This window comes from Chelonoidis abingdonii, chromosome 5, assembly GCF_003597395.2.
Source record: "Chelonoidis abingdonii isolate Lonesome George chromosome 5, CheloAbing_2.0, whole genome shotgun sequence".
Lineage (NCBI taxonomy): Eukaryota > Metazoa > Chordata > Testudines > Testudinidae > Chelonoidis > Chelonoidis abingdonii.
This window is the reverse complement of record NC_133773.1, coordinates 60302531-60327592: the sequence shown is the minus strand read 5'-3', so window position 1 is coordinate 60327592 and position 25062 is coordinate 60302531. Positions and strand designations below refer to the sequence as shown.

The window sequence follows — 25062 nt, the reverse complement described above, 5'->3', positions numbered from 1 at the left end:
AAGCCTGCAGGAGTGCTCAGCATCTTGCAGAATCTACAAATAATATTGGCTTTTGGGAGGAGGAAGGTGTGCAAAAAGAATTTCTAGCATACCAGTTCTTAAGTCACTTATATCAAGTAAATAATACTGTAGTGTTTTGTGTTAATGAAGCTTTATAGCATCAAAGCTATTTTAATAAAGGGTCATAAATCAAGATAAAATTCACATTTAAAAATTCCTTACCTGTGTTAACTTATATCAGCAAATTATATAGTTTGCTTATTTAACTCATCTGGGACAGTTTTAAAACAATTTAACTTTTTCGTGTGGCTCAATACAGTTTTGTTGTATTGCTCTTTTTGTCACTCCAGGAGAATTTTAAAATGAAATATGAACATATATATTCATAGAATTATAATAAAAATGCAGATCTTATTTATAACTTCTATTTAAGCATATCTGCTGTTTTGGAGCTCAACTTCTTAAAAAAAACACACATAATTAACAGAGTTATTTTGTGTCATTGTTTAAGAAAAACAACCAAACAAAAAAACCAAACAAACCCCAAACTAGTGATTTCTCATATATAGTTTGTTTTACTTAAAGGAAACTTAGCCTTTCTTCTGGCATACCATATTGCTTGTGGTTTGGTTGTTAAAATGAAACATAAGTGTATGAAGGCATGCTTGTGTTTAATGTATTTCTAAGCTGTATGTCTCTTAAATCTTTATTTGAACAAAATACTCCCAAAGATTAAAGCATATTTATTTTAGACTGTGCTTATGTCTAAAGGTCATCTGTGTTGGCCCCAGGATTCAAGCTGTGCATTGTTTAGTAATGTATCTGCACTTCATCTGGACCTAGATACTTCTTCCTGCAAACAAAGATGATGTAAGATATCTATAGGACTCTTCTGTGGTGGTGAAATAGTAGGCATGTTTCATTTATTACATCAAGGCAATCCAGGGTTTGGCGACAGTCCTGTGGAGATGAAAACTGCATCTTTTTAGTTCAGTGACTGATAATCATTGGAGTAGGACTTGCTTGACATTTTATGCTCTGGATTTATGCAGAAGATCCATGCATGACATGGTGTCATTGATTAGAAGAACAGCTCACTTTTTTTCTACAGCTGCAAACTGTAAGAAAAGAGTGAGGGTGTGGGGGAAGCTATGTGAAAAGCATTGGGCCTTGTCATGCAAATATGGGATATGAATGAATACACTTATTCAATGGCAACATCACCATTAATATTATTTCTGTCACAAAAAACCTTTTTTATGGTTTCTGTCAGGAATGTGTGCTGACCAAGAACTTTATTTTTAGTATAGCTTTGTATATTGCTTATGCCTGATCTCTCTAGGACAGCAGTTGGCTGACACTTTGTTGATGTTGCTTTAATTCTGTGCTATCTCAGTATGACGGCTCAAGGGGTTTAACTCATATCATCTTGAACTTAACCAGGAATTACATTAAAGCAGTCTTGTTTTGTTTATCAGAGTTAATTTTGTTGCTGTGCATCTGCTGCTGAAACATGTATTAGAAAAATCTAACTGTATAGGGTCATTTCTGTATATGCATAAAATAATACAACTGTTATAACTTTTGGGATTCCATAACACTTAAATGTCACATTTAACATCAAACGTAAACGAATTCTGTGGCAAACTTCAATCAGCTTTGTAGGCTTTCTATGGAAGGGAAATAAGTAGCCACACACAAATGTACTCCTCTTAGAACACCCATCAAAGTTCAGAAATCCCAGAATGGCTTGTCACATTTGTGTCATGGGTTGATCTTTAGACTTTTTATTTGTGTAGTACACTGTACTCTTGCTTTAACAGGCCAGATATGTATAATAAAAACTCCAAGAAATGGAAAGACTAAGGAATGTTGTGGCAAAGTAGGTTAGTCCAACAGTATTTCACTTGAAGAAAGATGGACTCAAGTCTGGTTTTAATCAAAAGTGAAATTGTTTGGCGAGATTCCACTATAGTCACTTATCACAAAACTGCCACAGAATTTGGTGTGATTGGCAGTCTTTGTTCAGAAAATGCTTAGCACTGGAATAGGGCAAGTGTTTCTGGTCAGGACTGAGATGTAGTGGCAGACCTAAATGGGGAAGAATGCTCAATGTATCATAATGAGGAAGAGGAATTCACAAAATGTTGACAACTTTGAAAGGATTTGCTGTCAATTTTTTATTTAGATTGATAAACAATAGAAGGAACATTCCTACTTTTGTTCTTAGTTCTTCTGAGCGTGCTTTGAAACAACTTACAGTAACTTTTAGTCGTCAATAGGCCACCACAAAAACAGCTTTTAAGGCTTTCTGCTATGTTCCTCCACTACACTTTCTAAAGCCAGGAAAAAGAGATGGGCATTGAAATGTGCTCTGAAGGTCATCAGATTTGCGCTTTCGTATGGAATTATTTTCAGAAATAGAAGGTTTCATTTTAAAAAATGAAGGCTTACAGTTTCAGTGGAAGCCAAAATATCACTCCCACCATTTAAAACTTTGTGGTCTGATTCCTGGAGGGTTTGGTGTCTTGAGGAAGGAAAGAGAGGGATTGTGAGAGGATATTGATAATTAAGTGAAGTATATAGTATTAGATAGTCACTGGAGGCAACAGTGAGAAGATGCCCGGCAAGGAGCAGAAGCAGAGGGGAAAACACAGACACCAGAGTATGAGAGGAGATATTGTTTTGCTGTGTGAGTCCAATAATGGCAGAAATAATTAAGCAATCAATTTGAAAACACGTAGAAGATAATAAGTTGAACAGTCAGCTTGAATTTGTCAAGAACAAACTGTGTCAAACCAGCATAATAGCTTTATTTGACAGGGTAACAAACCTTGTGGATGTGGGGTATTTTGACTTTAGTAAGGCTTTTGATACTGTCTCACATCACCTTTTCATAAACAAACTAGGGAAATACAACCTAAGTGGAGCTCCTATAAGGTGGATGCACAACTGGTTGGAAAACTGTTCCCAGAGAGTAGTGATCAGTGGTTCACAGTCAAGCTGCAAGCGCATATCAAGTGGGATCCTTTAAGGATCAGTTCTGGGTCTGGTTCTATTCAATATCTTCATCAATGATTTAGATAATGGCATAGAGAGTCCACTTATAAAGTTTGCGGATGATGCCAAGCTGGGAGGGGTTGCAAGTACTTTGGAGGATAGGATTAAAATTCAAAATGATCTGGACAAACTGGAGAAATAGTCTGAAATAAATAGGATGAAATTCAACAAGGACAAATGCAAAGAACTCCAATAGGAAGGAACAATCAGCTGCACACATACAAAATGGGAAACAATTGCCTAGGAAGGAGTACTGCAGAAACAGATCTGGGGGTCATAGTGGATCACAAGCTAAATATGAGTCAACTTGTAACACTGTTGCAGAAAAAGCAAACATCATTCTGGGATGTATTAGCAGGAGTGTCGTAAGAAAGACATGAGAAGGTATATACTCGATCATAAGCCGGTTTGTTTATAAGCCAACACCCCCCCACCCAAGATGGATAAGTAAAAATGAAAAATTCATCTTATGAACGAATATACACGATAATTCTTCCACTCTACTCTGTGCTGATTAGGCCTTGACTGGAATATTGTGTCCAATTCTGGGCACTACATTTCAGGAAAGGTATGGACATACTGGAGAAAGTCCAGAGAAGATCAACAAAAATGATTAAATGTCTAGAAAACACGACCTACGAGGGAAAATTGAAAACATTGGATTTATTTAGTCTGGAGAAGAGAAGTCTGAGGGGGACATAGGTTTTCAAGTACATAAGTTGTTACAAGGAGGAGGGAGAAAACTTGTTGTTGTTAACCTCTGAGGATAGGACAAGAAGCAATAGGCTTAAATTGCAGCAAGGGCTGTCTAGGTTCAACCTTAGGAAGTTTTTTTCTAACTGTCTGGTTGGTTAAACACTAGAAATAATTGCCTAGAGAGGTTATGGAATCTCCATCATTGAAAATTTTTAGGAGCAGGTTAGACAAACACCTATCAGGGGTGGTCTAGATCAGGGGTTGGGAACCTTTCAGAAGTGGTGTGCCGCGTCTTCATTTATTCACTCTGATTTAAGGGTTTGTGTATCAGTCATACATTTTAAGGTTTTCAGAAGGTCTCTTTCTATAAATCTATAATATATAACTAAACTATTGTATGTAAAGTAAATAAGGGTTTTAAAATGTTTAAGAAGCTTCATTTAAAATTAAATTAAAATGTAGAGCCAGTGGCCAGGACCCGGGCAGTGTGAGTGCCACTGAAAATCAGCTCGCGTGCCACCTTTGGCACACGTGCCATAGGTTGCCTACCCCTGGTCTAGATAATACTTAGTTCTGCCATGAGTTCAGGGGACTGGACTAGATGACTTCTCAAGGTCTCTTCCAGTCCTTCCAGTCTATTATTCTATGATTCAGAGGTGGAGTGTAATGGAGCATGCATCATCTCTGTAGATGTCAAGTTCCAGATGTGTAGAGGGATTGAGATCCTAGTATGTGGTCCTTTCTCCATTACAAGCACAGAAAGAAATTTTTTGCCTATGAAGCAGCAAGTGAATATTGCAGAAAGGAGTGGTGACAGAGGTTACAGAATGAGGTATGTGAACAATTTTGCCCTCGAGATCAGGAGAAGCTAAAGAATCCAGCACTCATTCCTCTCTTTGGTGACTGGGTTCATTTCCTCTTGGCCACATAAGAATCTGTTCTGGCCTCTCTTAGGTCTGGGTCTGCTCCTAAACAAATAGGAGTTGTGAAGGAGACATAGGGAGAAGGAAGACACTGGAGATGAGGGGGGGTGGAGTGGGATAAGACTTTCATTGACTGTAGGAAGTCAACAAAGATTAGCTCATTTTCATGTGGTCTTTCTGGGTCTTTCTCCTTCACCAACGATGTTCTGTTTTGCTCTGAGAAGATGATACATCTATGGCTATGTAGATCTGCATGGGGATACACAGACTCAGACATGACCAGTGAGGTGGTGATATCATTATCATCATCCTCATTTTGCAGCTGAAAGTGGTGCTGGGGTTGGGGTTGGGGCTTGAAGTAGTAGTAATAAAACAAACACTGAATACATAGTTCTTCGAATGATTGCTCATGTGCATTCCACAATAGATGTGCGTGCTCGCCACATGCACCGGTGCCGGAAGTTTTTCTCCTAGCAGTATCTGTAGGGGAGCGCCCCTAGTGACCCCTGGAGTGGCACCTCCATGGCGCGGTATAAGGGGCACTGCGTGCTCCCCCCATCCTGAGTTCCTTCTTGCTGCTAGTGAAGGTGGTTCAGAACTTCTTTGCTGCAGTTCTTCCCCAGAACTCTTGTTCATTCAGTGTATGGTACCTGTAGTTTAGTTTAGTTAGTGCGCCCGAGCCAGGACATGCCCTGCGCCCTGGGTTTTAAGTCGTGCGACACTTGTAGGTGACCGATGCCCATGAGTGTTCTGCACATGGACTGTTTATGCTGTTTGGATGAAACCCATCTCAGCAATCACTGCAAGATTTGCAAGTTGTTTAAGGCTCCAAGCCATCCTGATGGAGTCGGTGTTGACTCTGGAGCACCACTCCGAGTCGGCAGTGTCAGTGAGTGGCAACCCCACGGCGCCATCAACCAGTCAGCATCACTTCTCGTCCGTGGGGCATGCCACGGAAGCTAAGAAGAGGCCTTCGCTACCGCAGCACCAGAGCAAGATGGGGAGAGGCTAGACCCAAGTTCGGCAGTCCTTGGTCCCCATCGACCTCTAGGCCTCCAACTCAGGTTGAGTGGAGTAGCCTGGCCCATTTGGAGCAGGCTTCCCCAGATATCCGGATGCCCTGCAAGCAGCCCAGGACATTATGTCCATGCCGGTACCAGGAGCACTGCCAATGTTGGCCCCGTGGTCCAGGGGCAAGCCACCGCTGGGATCTCTATAGTCACCCCCGTCTCAGTACCAGTCACGATCGAGGGAATGTTCCCGACGCTGTTCACCGCTCAGCGACTGTCCTTTGTGTAGTTCATGCAGGTTGCTGTTGACTCCCACCACGTTGTCTGGCTGGATTCCGACTGACAGAAACTCCAGGCACTGCTCCACCTCGAAGAGCGAAGACCTATAGGACTGAGGCAGACACCAATGAAGGTCATCATCTCGGAGGGGCTATCATAGCCAGTCATGACATAAATGTCAACACTGTTCCTGTTCGTCATCTTGCTCCAGGACTCAACCGCGGTACCACTCCTGCAGCCCTGGGCATCGATCGCCGGCGCCTCACAGTTGTGAATCTGCCCACCAGAGCCAATTGTGGAGCAGCTGCTACTGGCGGTACCATTCCTCCACATTGGGATAACGGTCTCATGGTTGGCACTGCTCCTGGCGCCGCCGCTCCTCCCTGTCCAGGGACAGCGGCAGGTCGTATGTCAGCCCGGCCTTCGTAGTCGTCCATTGATGGGTCATGCCAGCCAGCCTCCTCCGGTGTCACAGGAGTGACACCGGGCCCCGTGGCTGGCACAGTGGTGCCAGTGGGTACCGTGGCCCCCGACGCTTTCCCTCGGTGGGGGCTTGCTCAGTGGCCAGTGCCTCGGAACAGCCGTCGGCCTCCTTCTCCCAGCCTCCAAGGAAGGAGTCAGTGGGATGTGCATCTTCGGCACCGTGCCCAGAGAGCGACCAGGTGTTGCATCCTCCGGTGCCAGTGGGCACGCAAATTACACCACCTGCCTCCTCCCCTTCACCAGATGAGGCGATTGCGGCACCTTCTCCCTTCGTCCCTCAGGGAAGACTCTAAAGCCCACCAGGAACTACTGAAAAGGGTGGTGTCAAACCTCAATCTTCAGGCAGAGGAGGTGGAGGAGCCCTCAGACTCCTTGTTTAACGTCATGTCCACCTAGGTACCGGGCAGGCCACTCCATGAAGGGGTGGCAAAAATTTCAAACGCCTTGTGGCAAACCCTGGCCTCATTGCCCCTCATCTCTAAGAGAGCAGACGCAAGTATTTTGTGCCCACCAAGGGGTATGGATATCTATACACCCATCCTGCCCCTAACTCCTAGTTCGTCAACTTGGTCAACCACGGGGAGCGGCAGGGCCAACCAGGCCACACTCTGAAAAATAAAGATTCAAGGAGGCTGGATTCATTTGGCAGAAAAATTTGTTCATCCTCGAGCTTCCAGTTACAGAGGGCGAACATCAGGCTCTCTTGGGCTGGTATGAGTTCAATCTGTGGGGCTCTCTGCCCAAGTTTGAGGACTCCCTCTAGGAGCATGACAGAAAGGAGTTCAAAGCGCTTGTGGAGGAGGGCCCAGTGGCTGCTAGCGCAACTCTGCAGGCAGCATTGGATGCAGCAGACGCAGCTGCACAGTCCATTGCCTCCACAGTGTCCATGAGAAGAGTGTCATGGCTACTGCTGTCTGGGCTGTCCAATGAGGCGCAAACCTCCTTACAGGACCTCCCATTTGACGGCGAGGCGCTGTTTGCAGAACACATGGACATAAAACTGCATGGCCTGAAAGACTCCCGCACTATGCTTAAGACTCTTGGCCTCTGTGTTCTAGCTCCTGCTAGACCTAAGTTTAAGCTGCAGCAGGCTCCTGCACAGGCCACCCACTCTAAATATGAGCCCCCTTATAAAAAGTTGTGGGACTGGAAGAAACACCCGCAGAGGCAGTCCTGGTCTGCGCCCCCAGTCTGGGTCCTCCAAGGGCAAACAGGCAGGAAAATGGCAGTTTTGATGATACATCCAGGGGCGACCTACCAGTTCACATCAGCGATCCACCCTCAATAAAGCTTCCCTTCTCCAACCAGTTGTGTGCTTTTCTTCCGAAGTGGTCGTGGCTGACTTCATACCGATGGGTCCTCAGCACTGTCTGCCAGGGCTACATCCTCCAGTATACCTCTACCCTACCCAACCACCCTCTGCCCCTGTCTCCCTTGTGGGACCCCTGTCACGAGGCCCTGCTCGAGAAGGTGGAGCAGCTCCTGGGCGCAGGAGCAGTGGAAGTGACGTCAGCGGCGTTCAAATCCAAGGAGTATTAGTCCCGCTATTTTCTTATCCCGAAGGCCAAACTGGGGCTCAGGCATATCTTGGACCTGTGAGGCCTGAGCCAGTACATGGTGAAGCTAACATTCCGCGGTCTCCCTGGCCTCCATCATTCTCTTATGCGATCCCGAGGACTGGTACGCTGCCCTAGATCTGCAGGACACTACTTCCACATCCATATATTCAAGGGGCACAGGTGCTTCCTCTGTTTCATGGTTGGACAGGAACACTACCAATTTATGGTCCTCCTGTTTGGCCTCTCCACTGCCTCCAGAGTATTTACAAAGTGTATGTCAGTGGTGGCAGCCTACTTCAGGCGCCGTGGGGTCCAGATTTTCCCCTATCTGGGTGACTGGTTGGTCAAGGGCAGCTCCCAGTTGCAGGTATGGGATCATGTAGCACTTCTTCTGTTCATGTGCACCACTCTGGACCTGTTGGGAAATGACACCAAGTCCACATTAGTCCTGGTTCAATGCATAGAGTTTATCAGGGCAGTCCTGGACTCCAGAGTCGCCCTCCCACAGGATACGTCTGAGACCCTAAAAGGGCTCATCGACATAGTCACAAGGTTTCCAGTGACAACAGCCAGAGCGTCTCTTCAGCTCTTGGGTCACGTCAGTGTGCACATATGTGGTTCATCATACCAGACTCAGGATGAGGCCCCTCCAGCTCTGGTTGGCCTTGAGGTTCTCCCAGGCCAGAGACAGGATGGACACGGTCCTCACTGCCTGAACTGGTGATCGCCTCCCTTCGATGGTGGTTCTCCCTGAGGAACATGCTCTGAGGAGTCTCCTTCAGAGGCAGGCCCCCATCGATGGAACTGATGTCTGACACATTGGACCTGGGGTGGGGAGCCCATGTGGGAGACGTTCAGACCCAAGGTCTGTGGTCGGCACAGGACCTGGCCTGCCGCATAAACGTCAAGGAGCTCAGGGCAGTCCGGCTGGCGTGCATAGCCTTCTGCTTGCACTTGGAGGGAAAGGTGGTCAGAGTTCTCACAGACAACACGGCCTTGATGTTTTACATCAACAGGCAGAGCGGTCCTGATCCTCTGCCTGGAAACCTTCAAGCTATGAGACTTCTGTATAGCCCATGACATTTGCCTACAGGCCTACCACCTACCAGATACCCGGAACTCAAGGGCGAATCACTTGAACAGTGACTTCTCCTCTCATCACGAGGGGTCTCTTCACCCAGAGGTGGTGCACAGACTTTTCCAAGAGTGGGGAACTCCCCAGATGGACCTGTTCATGATTTGATAGCACCGTTGCTGTACTGGTTCTGCTCTGGGGGATGGGGGTGGAGGGGCTGAGATGGAGCGCTATCTCCAATGCCTTCCCCCTATCCTAGTCAGGCCAGTTGCTCTATGCCTTCCCCCCGTCCCCACTGATTGGCAAGGTCCTAGAAAAGATAAAGACAGACAGGGCCCAGGTCCTCCTTATTTTCCTGGTGTGGCCCAGGCAGCATTGGTATGGAACCCTCACGAGCCTGGCAGTTGCCCCGCCACGGCAGTTACCATCCCATCCGGCCCTGGTCTCCCAGGCCCAGGACCATCGCCTCCACCCCAATCTAGCAGCACTCCACCTTAAGGCGTGGCTGCTCAATGCTTAGGCCGGGAGGAAAGGACGTGCTCGGAAGGGGTTTAACATGTCCTCTTGGAAAGCAGGTGGCCCTCCACGCACCGAGTTTACGTGGCAAAGTGGTCTCGGTTTTCCCGATGTTTCTTTTGAATGAGAATTTCACATTCAATTTTTGCATTTCTTATAAATCATGTTAGGCAGCTAACTTCCCTGCATGATTTCCCTTCAGTAATTAAATCTAGTATTTCTAGCTGCTGTAAAATTTGTTGCCCTTTTCTGTTCAGTTATGTTTCCTCAGGCGTAAAACGTGGACTTCCTCACAGTTTTAATTCTTCTTCAGTACCAATTTATAGGACATAGTTTAGCTGTAATAAACTGTGAATGTTTTACTTTACGGTTCATGCTGAAATACGAACCTTAATGTTAATATGAATAGTATCTTGGCTGCAGTAAGATGCAAAGCTAGCCTGTTTGACTTTCTTTTGGTAATTTTGATATTTTGTTTTTCTTTCGGCAGAAAACTAAATTTAGTAGTTCTGATGATTCACAATCTTAAGTATGCACCACCCTTTGCTCTATTCATGTAGCTAAGCATGAAATGTAATGAAGGATGTTCTTTTGTAACAAGGAAAATAACCAAAGGGAATTGGAAGCCAAGCAGAATAGCCTTAATTCAATGGGTATCAAGGAGCCCTAGAAGGATATTTGTGAATCTTTTTCACTTGATTCAAGTTTCATTTTTTTGTGTCTTGGTACATCTGGCGAGTATTTATAGCAATTGGTGATCTACATATACAGCATTCATCTTCTTTGGTTTGGGAGAAGGGGAGTTTATCCTAATTATATAGTTATATTCTCCATATAATTTCCAAGATTAATTTTTAAAATGAAAGCTGCTTTATTATAGAATTTTTATATCAAGCTGACACTTTGAAGTGAAGGTTTGCAAGTCTTTGCAGCATCCTGGCATGCAAGGGTCTTCAGTGCACTAAATGTTAGTGACCAGATTTGTAGAAATAAAGTATTTAGTAATACTTTTAACTAACTAGATATTCTGAACAGTAGTGTGGGCTCTTATCTATTAGCAGGTCCAGTTTGAATAAAGATTTTGTAGTACTTGTCACAAAACTGTCATACTCCTTTATGTTGCCACATTGTGTTATTGCAGAATGTAGTTTGCTGGCAATAGGACATGTTGTCACACCCAAAAGTATGACATCACACCTTTCACTGTGAATCAACTTAATTCCATCTCAAATTTACAGCTTTAAATAAATAAATAAAGAATATGTTTTGCACTGGATAGCTTAAGCGTTATAGCTCCATCTCTCAGAAGGAGGAGGAAGAAAGTATTTTGACTCTGTTTTTTAATATTTTATTTTAGATGTTACATTAAAATAAAATAGAAACCATTCTGATGACATTCTCAGCTTGGAAGCATTCTCTTCTGGAGACTCAACATGCTAAGTATTGTGCTGCTGTGGTATGTTGGAGAGCCCCAGACTGAAGATTTGGGTTTATTGTTTTCTCAAGATGATAGAGGCTTACTCTAAGACTCATCTGACAGTAAAAAAAAAAAATCCCAAAGTAAGAGATCCGGTTGCACGTTGAAAAATATTTTTAGTTGGTGTTCACAGCTAGAAAGGTGCCATAGCTGTACCTGTTCACTGGGAAGTCATGATGTCAGAGGCATAAAAATAGTATCTTGATATGAAAGAGTGGATGCCAACGTGCCTGTGGTGAGCCTGCCATAACTTTGTTAATGGCCCAGGAAGAGAGGGAGGAGAAGGGGGGAAAAGCTCACACAGGGCTGCTTCGGATGAGGGACTTTCCTTCCTCTGTTTTCCGCCCCTAGTTTTCCTTACTTCGTAAAATTTCTCAGAGCTGCGTTTCTAAGGGTAATTTAAGTTGTGACATGGCTTCAAGTGCAGCATGATACTACAGCAGGAACTTCTTCTTGTAACCACCTTCTCCTGCTGTATGAGCCCTTTTGGAAAGAACAGTAATGATGATCTCCCTAATAATTTGTGGTTGCCATTATCTGGCAAACCATGAAAAGGGGTTATCTGAATTATATGAAAAGATGTTCCCCCATTTCTTTTTTTTTTGAAAGGTGAAACTTAATCATGTTGTGTTATTGCTTGAAATGAATACAATCTGCATATTTATTTAGTTAGAAACGTGTACAATTCAGACTTGCTTGAACTTACTGTGAAACATTTAGGACTGATCAGCCATTGCCAGTTAGATTTCAGGAGTGGCAAATATGGACATTTTCAAAGAACAATTAGATAAACACTTTGAAGAGTGGACGGAAGTGATCACGTAAATAAAATGTAGTTTGTATGTTATGCTTATAAGAAGCACATGGAATCTTCAGGGGAAAAGGCAATGCTCCGCATTTATTGAAGAAACAATTATCATATGCATTTAATCACACAGACACTGTTCCACCAGTCGATGTTATAGTTATCAGTCCAGAGTCTGGGTCAAACTAGTGGCCAGCTAGGTTGATCACAGGTAGGTAGGAGCCAGGTTCGGTCGGTCACGACACAATCTCCAGGGAAGTCTTGGCAGGCTGAACTCAAAGTTTCATGGCAAGGCACTCTATTTATTTAGTGATTTTTTTTTCTTTGGGACCAGTGACTTTTGCACCATCATGCTGTAATTAATTGTTTGAGTGCTTGCTTTTTTTTTTTGTTTGTTTTAAATTGTGGCAGGATATGGTCAAATCATTCATTAATACATTTAATACATGCTACATTATCTTATTATTTTTATTCTAAATTATACAAAATACAAACATAAAATCCTACTACTACATGTATGCATTTCCCCTTCCAAAAAGATATCAAAACATATTGTAATACATACCAGCCAAAAACCACCCCCTGCCCCTCCAGATCACATTGTATATGTAAATGAAGCATGCTGTGGATGATAAAAATGTGGCAGGCTGCTGAGTAAAGTCCTGGTAGATGTTCAACAGTCATTGTAAAACACCAAACAAATATTTCTGTCAGAATGACTAGGTTTTAGAATGCCTGTTTAAAGAGGCAAAAATTATTATATGATTACGCTTTATTTCCAGTGTTTTAAAAAACACCTCTTTCAGCAGTTGTCCCCAACCTTTTTGTCTGGTGGACGCCAGACGAAGGATCATGGTGATGGTCGGGCATCCACTGAAATGCCGCTGAATTTCATCGACATTTCGGCGGCAACACCTCTCGATGACGCCGCTTGTCAGCGGCAAGCGGCGTCATCGACAGGCATTGCTGCTGAAATGCTGTTGAAATTCGGTGCATTTTGGTGGATGCTCAACCGCCGGCCAGGACGTGGGCACACATCCGCGGGCACCACGCTGGGCACCCCTATCTTAAACTATTGGGGAGGAGATTTTTTTTATTTGATTGCTTTATCTTTTACACACAGATACGATATGTCTTTATCTCTTTTCGCTCCCAGTTGTATGAAGTCTCCGTGAATAATCAGTCTACAGTTTTTCTAACCTTTTCCACAGTGAGGTATTAACTACTAGTGATTTTCAACAAATGTTATTGGTAAGCTAAAGAGAGCTTGTCAAGGTTCCTTCCCCACTCTGAACTTTAGGGTACAAATGTGGGGACCTGCATGGACACTTGTAAGCTTATTTACTGGCTTAGATCTGGTAACTCTGCCACCATCCAGAAATTTCAGTGTCTGGAGCACTTTTTGTCCCCCCAAAACTTCCCCTCCCTGGGTTGCCTTGAGGGACTTCACCAGTTCCCTGGTGAACACAGATCCAAACCCCTTGGATCTTAAAACAAGGAGAAATTAATCCATCCCCCTCCTCTCCCCACACCAATCCCTGGTGAGTCCAGATCCAATGCCCCTTGGATCTTAAAAAAGGAAAAATCAATCAGGTTCTTAAAAAAGAAAGCTTTTAATTAAAGAAAGAAAGTAAAAAAATCATTTCTGTAAAATCAGGATGGAATACTTTACAGGATAATAGATCTGTAGCCCAGAGGAACCCCTCTAGCCTTAGGTTCAAGTTACAGCAAGCAGAAGGTAAAATCCTCTCAGCAGAAGGACATTTACAGTTGAGAAAAAACAAATAAAATACTCCACCTGCCTGGCTGTTACTTATTTTGAACACGAGAGGACTTGCTTCGAAAGATTGGAGAGCCTGGATTGATGTCTGGTTCCCTCTGTCCCAGATGCGAACAACATCCAAAACAAAGAGCACAAACAAAGGCTTCCCTCCACAAGATTTGAAAGTATCTTTGTCCCCTATTGGTCCTCTGCGTCAGGTGTCAGCCAGGTTTATGAGCATCTTAACCCTTTACAGTAAATAGAGACATTAACCCTTAAACTATCTGTTTATGACAGACGCTCTTTCTACCGTGCTTAATGAAAGATGAAAGACTTGCAGGTTGTGGTCAAAGAAGTTCTCTGCAGTAATTAATGATGGCCTTGTCATTTCAGGATAGTGTGAGCTTAGAGACTCTCAAAAATCTGTGCTGGAAGAAGGACAGAAATCAAATTCTAGATCTTTAGTCCTTTAAATGTTGTTCTGTGTGTTCAATAACACTCAAATTGAGATGGTGTTAGATACAGGGCTTCGTAGATGTCCCCTGACAGCAGGTATTATGGATCCTTGGGGAGCAATTACACACATACAGGGGGTGCAATTAATTTCTTTATTAAAGGAAAGAGGAGTGGTGGGAAGTAACAATAAAATACGAACGGGATGGGTGGTATAGGGTGTTACAATAGACTAATGATGGGGGGATTCTTATTGAACAGTGTAGGGAGTCATAACAGTGGGGTACAGTAAGTGGGAGTGTAGGCACATGGGGATACAGTACAGTTAATAAACAACTCAGCTTTATTAGGAACAAACTCTAATGCAAACTGTACACAAAGAAATGCAAAAATTAAAATGCTAGCTTCTAATATAAATGGTTAACAATCTTAGATAAATGTATAAGTGGTTAGTTGCCTTATATACATGAACACCATGGTATTAATGGCAGATACAAAAATATATTGAAAAGTGGAAGGACAACTGAGTGTGTATAGTTACAAGCAGTGAGAAATTGCTGACTTAATTTGTGAGGCTGTGATCGCAAGAGTGTACCTAATGGCTGGGTCAAGGAATGGAGGAGAGGGGGGGAGTGAATGATAGAGTGAATGATTAGTGGCAACTGAATGAGAGAGAGTGCGGGCTGGAAGCAGCGGAGGCTTGAGCCCTGCAAGGTAAGGACAGGCGGGCTAGAAGAGAGGTTTTAAGCCAACAAGGCAACACCGAAAACAAAGGAAAAAGCGGCAAGGGTTCGGGAAGTTTGGAGGGCGATGCAGACGCGTGGTGGGGCAGCAAAGGTAGTTTAGTATAACAGGAGAGAGTGACAGATGCAGGGAAAAAAGAGCAGCAACGGGTTTGGGAAGTTTCACAGGGTGATGCAGAGTCGGCTGTGGGGGGCAGCAAGGAGTTGTAACAGGGAGAACGGGAGAGCACACAGAGGGAGTTGTAACAGTGGGAAGACGAATTCAAGTAGCAAAAAACCTTTACTCTATCTTAACCACGACTAGGCAAACAACAAATATCACAATTCTAAGCAAAAACTTATATAAGCAACTATATGGAGCACAAAGCAGCAAACCTATCAAAAGGCAGTGAAACTTACAAGCTCTATAATCTTAACAAACTATGACTTATTAAAACTAAAAGAAACAAGACCTATGGTGCACCTTATGTTATGGGGAAGTTACAGAGGGCAGAGTGGTCTATGCCAGGATCCAGCTTCCCAGGAAGCCAAGGATGGTGGCTGCAGCAGTGGATACAGCTGCAAGCAGAGAGCCCGGAGGCAAAGGCCACAGGAGCAGACCTTAGCAGCGGCACAAGCTTATTTTTAAAGCAAAGTGCGCAGAGTTTAGGAGAGGTTTTAAGACACAGACCAAGGTTTAGCTTGAGTCTGTGTGTTGGGAGACAGAGACCAGCAGCTAAAATAATAAATGAAAGTATAGAGAGTTTCACAGAGGGATTCTTACCAGCCCCAAAGGCAGCAGCAGAGGTAAAAGCAGCAAGAACATCAGAAGGCTGGGTACGGTCTCAATAATCAGGAGATCTCTCAGGCAGCAATTCGTTCTTCGGGGGGTGTCAAAAAACAGGGGTATGCCAAAATAAAACGAGAGTGAGAAGGACCCCCCAGAACCCCTGGATGATCAGACCAGGCAGCAATCAGGAACCTTTCTGCTGTTAGTTTTTAAAAATGTCTGTTTTAAAGGCAAACTCAGGCAGCTTTTCCCGCCAGTACTTTTGATAGGCCTCCTCTGTCACAGGGGGGGGAGCCAGGGAAAAAACTGTAATGTAAGCACAGAGACATGTCTGGGCAGAGTCCTGTGCAGGTAGGTGACTCAAAAGCAGATGAGGCCTATGACTCATGCCCAAGATCTTCTAAAAACACAATAGGTCTTGCAGCTCTGGACATTGCCTATCCTACACCGAGCCCAGGTTTAACAAGGTGATAACAGGACTAACCCTTTGAACAGGGCAGTGGTCCCACTTAGCACAAGTGGCCATCCCTTTGAGAAGGGCAATGGCCCTGGTAAACAACTTAACAGCCAGGGAAGGGGCAGCCACAGGAGGAGAACAAAATGGAGTATGGGGACAGCTGTAAGAAAACAAAATGGAATAGGGGGATAGCTGTAACAGACAGTAGATAAAGGGATTTTCCTGAGGTTGATATGAGGTACTTACCCAAGGGATGAAAGTGTCCCATCCCTCTTCAGTGCTTTCAGCCTCTCTGCTGGACCAGGCAATAAGCAACAATCTTGGGACTTTGAACTCTAATCTCTCTAGTGCCTCTGCATCCAGAACAGAATCCATAATCAGAAGGCTAATTATTATTTAGTTATTTTAACCCACAGAAGTGTACTAGCTACTGTACAAGACACAGGATAAGGCTTGATGCTTGTCCAGAAGATTTTACAATGTGAATACGCTAATACAATCTAAATAGTACATTTTATGTACTGTTCTAGGTTCATCCTGTTATCAAATAGAAAAGCAGTGCTGTTGACATTTGTTTTTTAATCGTTTCTTTATTTTTATTCCAAATTGTGGTTTGTATAACTTTGTTTCATTGTCACCATTTAAAACCCTTCATTCTCATTAGAATTTTCATTAAGAAGTAAATAAAGGGTAAAATGACAAATCAGGTAGCTGACAAGTATTGGTTTAAAGAATAGTGGGCTTGCCTCACAGATAAAGCAAAAGTTGAATGCCTGAATTATTTTAACGTCCTTTTAGAGTATCCTGAAGTTCTCTTGCCATTGGTATCGGTATTGGTTGTGTTGGTAAACGATCAATTTTCAGAGTCCTTTTATTTAGAACAACATCTTCTGTGTGTTAATGTGAGTTATCTTTGTGAGTGAAAATATTGGGAGTATAACTACTACAAGGATCTAAGAATTGAAAGTTTACTCTTACGTTAATGTGTGGAGGATTTAGGTCTTGTTAAAGTCAACAGTCATTTCTTTCATGAACTCTGACTTTTGTGTTGGGGCTAATGTAGACCTTCAAATAGTCAAAATGTGTATCATTTAGCTTGCGGTATCTGAGATGGAGTTTGTTGGTTGCTGGATATAGGGAAAGTTTGACTGAACTGTCAATGGTGTGTATACTTTCATTTTGTCTAGGGCAACAGAAACTCTCTTGTTACTGATTGTAACAAAATCCACTCAGACGATTGAGAGAGCCTCTTAATTTTTCAGTTGATTAATTATTTTTCCCGTCTCACAATGAAACAAGCTGCTGTTATCTTCCATAAATATTTAATGACCTCATCATATGAAAACTGTCAGTTGCTCCGAAAGAATGCTTGCTTAAAAAATAAATGTTCCCAGCAGAAATCTTGATAATCTTACCTGTTTATGCAAAACAAATAATTAGTATTTACCTTGCTTATAATGTGTGTATGAGTGTTTGTGGTAATTTATACAGGAAAGGGTCATTTAGGATCACATGTTCTGACTAAAATAACTGGCTTTAATACATATATTGCATATTTTTAGTGTTAAAGTATTTAATATCTTACTCTACTTGATTTGGCATTTTAAATCTAAAAAATCATTTGGACAATGGTGGGCAGTGCTTTATTTCCCTCTTTAATGAGGCTTTTTTGGTACATGAGCCATGAAGACAAGTCACTGTAAAGAGTAGAAATCCTTTATGGATAGCTAAATAGTTAAATATAGATTGCTTTGACCTGAACAAGGCAGGTACATTAAATTACTTGAATGATAAATAAAAAATCATGACTAGTATTGGCCAGGCAGTTTAATGACAACAGAAGAGATCTGAATTTTAATCCCTGGGTCCTGCTTGTCTAGGAAAGAAGGAGAAATGTTTTATATTTTCTTTAAGCGACTCTCTCTATGGAGGTAGTGATCATTGTTGCCCATTTGTAGTGGGAGCCATGCCCAAGCTATTATATAAGGATAGATGAGCTAGAACTGGATCACTTTGGGGGACAGTATTGTGTGGAAGGATAACAAAGAAAAGAAATGGGGGATATAATTCAATCTAATCAACAGTACAACCCTTGTTTGCCTAACAGCAGTTAACTGAAACTCCTTGCTAACCAAAGTATGTGTCTCAACTGTGGACAGATAACACACACCTGCAGGATTGCCAGCTAACATGTCCGCTCTTAACCTGGCTAGTTGGCAGAGCCAGTGATCATAAACTTCATTGTTCAATAGGGATATGAACCTGGGGAGATGTCCTAACCCCTGCTATGACTCCTTTATGTTATATTCTTGGTAGCTTATAATGCTCCCCTGTGCCATTGTAATTATTTAGGTTTGATAAACAGGTCCTTATACGCAGAGTCTTGCTCGAGTGAAGTGTACTTGGTCTCAGAACATGGGGAATGGAATTGCCATAGAGCCTCTCAACAAACTTCTGAGACCAATTAAGGAGAGTTCATTGATGGGCTCCAGAGGGGATCTCATCCCTTCCACTGTTGGAAAGTTGAATTTCTCAACGTAGGGCCACAAGGGTGACACAGGATATTACAACGTAAAATAAGAAAAAAGTGTCAAAGCATATTGAGAACTTCTTGGGATGAGTACATACATAGGGCCACAGACATGCATAGTGTTTTACAGTGCAGATAAAGATGGATTCCCTTCCCCAAAGAGGTTTACAATTAAGGCGAGAAGAGCAGGAGGAGATTAAAACCGAGTGGGGCAGGAGAAGGGAAAGGCGAGGATGAGGGTAGTATGTTTGGGAAGCAAATGCATATATCTTAAGAACGAGGCTTTTTTTAAATGTAGAGGATATAATTTGTCACATTGAAGAAGTGAGTTTTGAGGTGTTCATAACGCTTACTTCACTTACTGTTTATAATAGGAATTTAAGGTCCCAAAAATATGTCTATTATTATTCACTAAAGTCTAACAGTATTTGGCACTGCTGTTAATACATTTAAATTTTAACAGTAAATAATATTCAGATCTAAAGGATTTCATTTTTTTCACTGTATTCTCATTACATTTTGGGGAATGCTTTTCTTCTTTCCATGTTTGATATTAGAGTAGAGTTTTGTAATACAGATGTGTAATTTTAAAAAATTTAAAAGCCAGACATCCCTTTCCAAAATGATTACGTATATTTTTATAAAAGTCATTTGCTGTTTTAGCTGATCATCAATATATTTTGTACTCTTAAAAATCACTTTGAGACATGAAAAGAGAACTGAAGAAAAGAATAAAGCTAAATAAGAATAGAATTTTTTTTCTGTTGACATTAATCTGTATAAATAAGATTTACTTTCTTTGAATGTGAAAGTGCAAACATCAAAACCATTTTGAAACAAACTTTGGAAATAAAACATGAAAGGACGGTTTTGTTCATGCAAATCTGTAGAAAGGTTAAACATTGCTATGGCAAGATTTCACCATCAATTTTGCTAAAAATAATAGGGTTAATTAAGCAATTTTTAATAGCTTAGTTTGCAGATGCAACATTTTCAGCTGGTCTTTATAATTCCAGAATTAGTGGAAACCTATATGTCTTTAGATTCTTCCATCAAAGCATGAGGAAGTGAATTATTGAAAAGATAAAAATAAATTTGTTTGCTTTCTGTCAGAGTTTATATCCACAGCCAACCTTGATAGAAGACCAGAATGATTTAGACAAGTTTGCTTTGGAGATTCATAACATATGCTTGCTGGACAGAATTGAGTTATCTCTGCTCTGGAGAGTAAGTTATTGTAGCAGGAGCTGACAGAGATGAAGATAACTGAGGGAAATTCAATTACCTTTTAGTGTTTTTCTTCTAATAGGATTCTTAATGTGAAAAAGATCCTTAGATGATGCGCCTCTGTTGCTTTGTGAGATCTGCTATGATACCTGCATCCAGAATAAAGTGAACTCTCCTTTCCAGGCCTTCATTTGGGATGAAATATGCAGCTGTTTGTTAAATGTGTGTTAGATTGAGAGGTTTTGATCCAGCATATTGTCACATCTGGTCCAGATGCATTTGGCAGCCATTGAGGAGCTTTATCTATTTATGGCAATACAATTTTCTTTTTTGAAAGTCTTTTTATATTAAAGGCTTATTAAAGAAAGTTGACACAAAAATAGAAAGTATTTTTTCTATCAGTAATTGTATCGTTTCCTCTTTGCTTCCTTCTGTGCATTTAATCACTATCTTGTTTTAATTTTCCTAGCTAATTAACACTCTTCAACTGCAAATGCTGATTATGACAGTGTGATCAGCTGACTTAATGCTGTTGGGGCCTGGGCACCCTGTTCAGCTGTAGTTAAATTTCCTATAACACTCAGCAGCTCTGTGGTGTGTATGAACGTTCTCCCAAATGTTAAGCTACTTGCTAGCTGGGATTTTAGAATCCTTAAACTCCTTAATTCAGTTTAAGGGTTTTTCAACTCTTCTCCTTTCTAGGGTACAAATAGCTGCTAAATAAACATCAGTGTGTGTGTGTGTGTGTGTGTGTGTTTTAACAGTTGGTCACATGAAGTAGATTATCGTGTTTGAATACTTTCCATCTCCTAACAAGATACTATGTAAAATAAACATATAAGCAATATATGTGTGGATTTTATTTTTAAGACCTTCAGCCTTGCCAACTTTCCTCTCCATGTCCTCATCCTTTATTTGGCAAACTTATTACAAGCACTTGAGCACTTATATTCCATGCCCTCTCTGTGACTCATTGGATGGAAGAGGGAGTAAACTCCCTCAGAATTAGAGATTGAACTCCACTCCAAAACCACACGAACGTGACTCCTGTAGCCCTAAAGTGCCTGATCTGTCCAAGACGGCATTGAAAATATGGAATATGGTATGCAAAAGCTAATATTCACTTAGAAATTTTGCCTTGTTCTACTGAGGCTTGCCTGTGTGAAGGAATAGATACGTTTTTTATCAACTTCACTGTAATCAAATTATCATGAGCATAGATAGTTTGATCTTACAACTAATGCAGTCTTCTTCCAGATGTTCCGTTACTTAAGCATAACAAAGCTTGATTCATCCAGGCTATTACCAATGCTTATGGAGGCTGTTTTTGTAAATCAAATTAATTTTCATGGAGACATAGCAGGGAGAACTCAGAAATAAAAATTAGAGGCAGAAAAAGCATAGTTCATGTTAAGACACTGTATCTTAGAACCTATTAACACAGTACCTGGGCATTGAATACAAAATTAAGGATCACAGAATTTTATCTGCAAAGGACAGGGGCAATTGTGCCTGTCCCTGAAAGCTAAAATTGCTCAGGGCTTTATTTCATTTGCTTATCAGAAATATATATAATGGGTTGTGGAGCGTGTTAGTCCTCATGAGGCTGAACAAACTGAAATTCAGGGTGAAGATTCAAGCTTCCACTGTTGCTTCAACCTCTCTTGGAGACTTAAGACTGGTGGACCTGGTAATTGTCTGTGCCAGTACAAAATGTTATCTCTTCAATCTTCTTGTTATCCGTCCTTTCTCCACAGTGTGTTCATAATGCTATATGTTCATAATGTACATTCAAGATGGGCACAAAGCCAGCATCCAATCAATGCAGAAAAGACTCAGTGAGTCCGGGCATTTATTTCCAAGGTTTCAGAACCAGAATGTCTTCTGTTTATTGTCAGCTCCTGTGTCCTTTGGTCTCATGCACGGAGATTGTAACATGAGGAAAAGCACGTGAGAGAGAGTTTTAGGAACTTCCCTTAAAATCTGTAACTACTCCTCCAAAAATGCAAAACAATGTGAAGAAATCATCAAGAGTGATTGGGTCCCTTCATGAAAATAAGACGCTGATGTGAGGCCAGGGTTATCTCCTCACCCAAAATACCACAATGCACAAGGAATGTGGTGTGGGTCAGAGTTTCCAGGTTATGTCTCATCTTATTTCATGACTTGTACTCCAGAAACATTTGTTAGAATTATAAGCTCTTCCTTCAGTACATGATAGGAGACTGTTTGTTTCTTCATTCATTTTGCCCCAAACTCAGGCATTCAAAAAGTGGAGCATGACACATTCTGGAAGAGAAAAGATCTGCCAAGATTTACTTTAATAGAACTAGCTATTTCAGGAAAACACTCTTGGTTTTTTTTCATCCTATGCACCTGTCCTCTGGAAAACCAGGGCAGAGGGAGGGTGGGTGGGTCCAGAGGGACAGATGGACAGACGAAGAGGGACANCCCAGGATTCTATTTCTCTTTGATCTCCAGCACGATCTGTGGCTATTTCACAGAAGATAAACATCTGCAGAGACAGAGTCAGGTGGAAACCTCTTATCGCTACCAGAAAATAAAGCTTTTAATCTGACTTAATTTATTGGGGTAGAGGTAAACACACATATGAGAGAATCCTGCTTCACCCTAATGATAATGGATATTTCCTGCATGGAATTAATAGGGGTGCCACAGTGAGCACTTTCAGAGGGCCAAGCAGTGGTGCTGGGTGTGGTCAAGGGTCAGTAAAAGCTCCAGTGGAGTTAAAATTAAATTTTTCAAGGTGATGTCCCTTTTAAATTTAGGGACAATTACTCAAATCTAATTGTGCAGAATTATACAGTTTTATGTAGGTAATTCTTCTTCCCATACCTTTGTGCAGAAATTCATAAGAGCAGCTGAACACCTGCTTACAATGAAGTTCCTAGCCAGTGGAAGTGTGAAATAACATTTCCACTAAAAACAAAAAACATTCCACTGACAAGAATCTGAGTTTTAATTTTAATGCAGTTATCAGTAGCTCTGATACTCAGTATTAGCAACTTCCCATTAGAAAGCTCATGGAGTAGATTTAATATACATCTGTTCCCATCCTCATGCAAATGATTACACTTTAAAAGAGTTTACAGATTTTGAAAATAGGATTTGCAAAGCAATTCTGGTTGCTATAGTTATGGCTACATATAGCGTTACCTATGTCTGAATAAAACATTTAAGGCAGTTAAATAGTTTGATGTAGGAGACTATTACAATAATGTAGTTATATTGGCTAAACCAGGTGGTTTAAAGCTTAAACTGTGGGACTATTCACATTCCATAGCGTTTGACCCCTTTTTTCCACACTCTCAGATAAAGGATCCATTTATGGTGGTTTGAAATAGTATTTTAAATCTGAACCATTCTGACTTCACCTACAGAGCCTGTTGCTTTTTGGCCCTTAGAGTAACGAAAATGTTTCACACAATGTGTATGTTAAGGTGTATACTGGCAATATTTATTATATAGATATTTTAAATTAAAAAAAAAACTATCAACAAGTTTTAGGCCAAAAAATAGATTTTTAAAGGATTTTAGAATACCTTATCTGAATGAAAATGTATTATTTTTTTTAAATTGCTTAACTATTTCTCTGCGCTCTGAAAACCAAAACCAATATTGTGCAAGTGTATGAGACCCGTAAACAAAATTAACTAGAAACAAAAGGGAAACTGAATAGTTAAGATTCACTCTCTAGCTAGAATGAAATGTAAAAGGTAGACTATTTACCACAAATAGTGAAATGTGTATTAGAATGCTCAAGCATTTCACTTTTGATAGTTTGAGATAATAGCAAATTTAGCTGGAAGGCTTTTAAATTATATTATAGGTTATGTCTTGATTGTGATATTTAAGTTTTAAAATACATGGCTGGGAACATCATTGAAGACTCTCTTATTGAAAACTAACAGTTCTGTCCTTCTATAACCTTCCTCTCCATTTGCTTCTTGGGTTTTTTCCCCTTTTCAGTCATGTTTTCTCCTATCTCCTCTTAAATCAAAACCATTACTTTTTTTTAATACTTTGTTCATACAAACATTAAATATCGCCAGTATTTCTGTTTATCATAAGATTCAAAGCAAGCAAGCGAGAGTCAGACATTTATGGATAAACACAGCTGAGAATCTTAAATTTTAGATGGACCTTTGAATAAAATCTTATATAATCCTTTATCTTTTTCTTATTCCCTTCAGAGGTTCCTGACAGTCATTTGAAAGTTCCTCTGACAGAAAATCAAAGCCCCTAATGCTATTTCAAATATAAAAGTGTTGTAACTAGTTGAAACCTTTGCCCAGATGCTGCTAGACACATGGACTCATCGTAGTGGAAATTGTGAGGCAGTGTTTCTAAATGTAGTGATGACAACAAATACAATGTTTGTCCTGTTCAGGCCTCTGCAACATTAGTAACTTTGCATTGCAAGTACTAGTGAGGCCAGTCAGAGCTTCAAGTTAGAGAGGGCTTAAAAGGCCACAAACTAAGGTAAAACCAACTAAATGAAACCCTTAAGACAATGTAATGGACTGTAACGAGCTGGTGAAGGGCAGATGACAGTTAGTTATTCTTTGTACCATTTATATCCATTCTGATATTTATAGCATTCAGTTTCATGGGTTACCTCATTATTAATGTCTGTCCAATCCTAAATAGAATTGTTGTCCCATGCAAAGTACTATGAAGGGATATTATCAAGTATCACACAAAAATAGAATACTTATATGGCTCCATTTTCCGTTGGTACAGGATAGTGGGTTGATTCCTGGATATAGCCAAACTTCATTGAGTTTTAAAAGCTTTATCACTTTCCTCATTTATCCCACAGTCTGATGGACTGTTCAGAACAGGAGTGCTTACAAAAGACCTGACTCACCTTTGATTGTACCAGGGGTATGCAACCTATGGCACAGGTGCCGAAGGCGGCATGCGAGCTGATTTTCAGTGGCACTCACACTCCTGGGTCCTGGCCATTGGTCCAGGGAGCTGTGCATTTTAATTTAATTTTAAATCAAGTTTCTTAAACATTTTAAAAACGTTACTTACTTTACATACAACAAGAGTTTAGTTACATATTAGAGACTTATAGAAAGAGACCTTCTAAAAACGTTAACGTATTACTGGTACGTGAAATCTTAAATTAGAGTGAATAAATGAAGACTCAGCACATCACTTCTGAAAGGTTGCCGACCCCTGGATTATACTATCAAAGCACAAAGGAAA

At 41.3% G+C, this 25062-nt stretch overlaps 1 protein-coding gene across 7 annotated transcripts in view; it reads left to right on the top strand.

Moving 5' to 3' along the window:
• Positions 1 to 25062, top strand: part of LRBA (LPS responsive beige-like anchor protein) — a 582443-nt gene that overhangs the window by 211227 nt on the left and 346154 nt on the right. The window lies entirely within an intron of this gene.